Raw genomic sequence first — 2,840 nt, forward strand, 5'->3', positions numbered from 1 at the left:
TTTGGTGCTACTAATGAATCCTTGTGCAAGGAATTTTCTAAAGTTATGCAGGATCACTTTGAGATGAGTATGATGGGAGAGCTTACATTCTTTCTCGGGCTCCAAGTCAAGCAAACTAAGGATGGGATCTTCATTTCACAAAGCAAGTATGCGAAGGAATTGGTGAAGAAATTTAAGTTGGAGAATTCTAAGCATGCGCCTACTCCCATGAGTACTAGTGTTAAGCTTGATGCGGATGAGAGTGGTGAAGATGTGGACCAAAAACTATACCGAGGTATGATAGGTAGTCTTCTTTATCTCACCGCTAGTAGACCCGACATCATGTTTAGTGTATGTGCTTGTGCACGTTTTCAAGCCTCTCCTAAAGCATCTCATTTAATTGCGGTTAAAAGGATCATTAAATATGTTAATGGTACTTTTAATCTTGGTTTATTTTATCCAAGAAGCACCTCTTTTGATTTATATGGTTTTTGTGATGCCGACTTTGCCGGATGTAAGGTAGATCGCAAGAGTACTAGTGGAACATGCCAATTCTTAGGAAATTCACTTGTTTCTTGGGCTTCCAAGAAACAAAATTGTATTGCATTGTCCACTATGGAAGCGGAATACATTGCCGCCGGCTTATGTTGTGCTCAAGTCTTATGGATGAAACAAAGCTTAGTTGACTATGATTTGAGTTTTCAAAATATTAAAATCTTTTGTGATAACACAAGTGCTATAAATATTTCCAAAAATTCGGTTTTGCATTCTAGAACCAAGCATATTGATGTGCGCCATCATTTCTTACGCGATCATGTAGAAAGACAAGATGTATCCCTAGTATTTGTTGACACGAAATCTCAATTAGCGGATATATTTACTAAGCCTCTTGGAGAGGATGATTTTTGTCGCATAAGAAATGGTTTGGGCTTATGCACTATGTGAAAGTTCTGCATTGTGTGCTTGTTTAGTTGCATTTTATATTTCTCTTTACCCCATTTTTGATGGTGACAAAGGGGGAGAGAAATCTCCTCATTTGTTGCATATACTTAGGGGGAGCCCTCGATCACTATTCACCTACTCTAAAAATAGACTCCATCTTCGAGGCGTGATTGTAGGCATCAAAAATTGCCTATAGGTCCCCGCACATGGATCGAGACAGAGAGAAGACGATGAACGTCGCTATCCGAGTCACAGAAGCTTAATTGACATTGACAAGCACATGAAGTTGTTAGCCCTTATGTTTTGATGATGTTTTACAACCACCATTAACGGTACTAATGGCTTATTGAGTGCAAATGTAGTAAATTCATTTATCAAGCTTGTTAGTGCCATTTATGGAGGATTGGATGGAATATACGCTACAACGATGATATCCAAAGGAGGAGGAGGCATAGCGATGAAGCAATGTTATTTCAAGAACAACAAATTCATATAAAAGCTTCATCCAAACTCAAGCTATATCAAAACTCAAGAATTGTAATCTATGTGAGGATATTAGCTAATTTTTATTCTCTCTCTAGTATTAGAATGTAGGCAAAGAGTTATTGAATTCACTTGAAGCTATTGGGACTCACACACACGTTTTCATACTTAAGCTTTTAAGCATTTTTCACAAAATATTATTTTTCACAAGTATGAGGACCTATCTGCAAAATTTCTTTTTCAAACAGTTTGTTTTTAGCATTAAAAATATTTTACAAAGTTTCATAATTTTCAGAGGTCAAATAAATATTTTCTAAATATTTTTGGTTGAGTTAAAACACTATTCTGGAGTATATCAGAATACGGTCGACCGCACCGGTCGACCGCACTTTAGCTCTTTCGTCACTGGACTCCAGAGAGTTCGTCGGTCGACCGGTGCGGTCGACCGAAAACTCGATTTTTCTATCGGTCGACCGCACCGGTCGACCGATGATGGCTCTGCTTGTTTTCTGTGTTTTCAAAGCTGCTCGCGGTCGACCGGATTTTCCGTCGGTCGACTGGATTCATCTTTTCGGTCGACCAAACGTTCTGGCGGTCGACCAAAAGTTTATTCGGTCAACCGAGAGCTTTTTCAAATGGTCGATTGCCTTGGTTACTGTGCTATCACTTAACTGTGTTTGGCACAGTCAGTGGCAATAGTCTGAATAGGAGATTCTTTTCTTAATTGGGAAGATTGGGTTGTGATTTTAAAATGATTAATCTATCCTATTTAAACCCTTTCTCCTTCATCTTCTAAGTGGCCCTAACTTCTGCAAAAACCAGAGAGACGCTGTCTTCCTGAGAAAAATTTTCAAAGTCTGTCTAAGTGGCCCTAACTTCTGCAAAAACCAGAGAGACGCTGTCTTCCTGAGAAAAATTTTCAAAGTCTGTTTTCTGTGTTTTCTCTCTGTTTTTCTGTGTGATTCACTTCCCAGCTTCAGTACTCTTTCTCTTTGCCATAGGGACTTGTAAAGAGAGAGTCTTGCATCATTTCTACTGCTGTGTGAGTGTGATCTTGTGTAGATCAACTGTGAGGGTGTGTGATCTGTTGAGATCAACTGTGTAGTGAGAGATTGAGAGGGAATCGCTGTGTAGACGAAGTTCCGGCTTCCAAACCGGGTGTGTAGTGGATTTCTCCTCGAGAGTGGGGAGCGGGGACGTAGGTCAGCGGACCGAACCTCGTTAACACATCGCGCGTCAAAGGATAACGATTCCTAACCCTATCTCTTTTACTTTGATTGCATTAGAATATTGTGGTTTGCTTGTCTTATTTTTTATTGCATAATTAGAGCCTCTTGACCCTAATCACCCCCCTCTAGGGTCCATCACAAAGTGGGTGTGTGTAACAATGAGTGAAATCAAAATCAAACTAAACTCAAATATAAAATCTAGCTTAA

Source organism: Asparagus officinalis, chromosome 5 (genome assembly GCF_001876935.1).
Source record: "Asparagus officinalis chromosome 5, Aspof.V1, whole genome shotgun sequence".
Classification (NCBI taxonomy): domain Eukaryota; kingdom Viridiplantae; phylum Streptophyta; class Magnoliopsida; order Asparagales; family Asparagaceae; genus Asparagus; species Asparagus officinalis.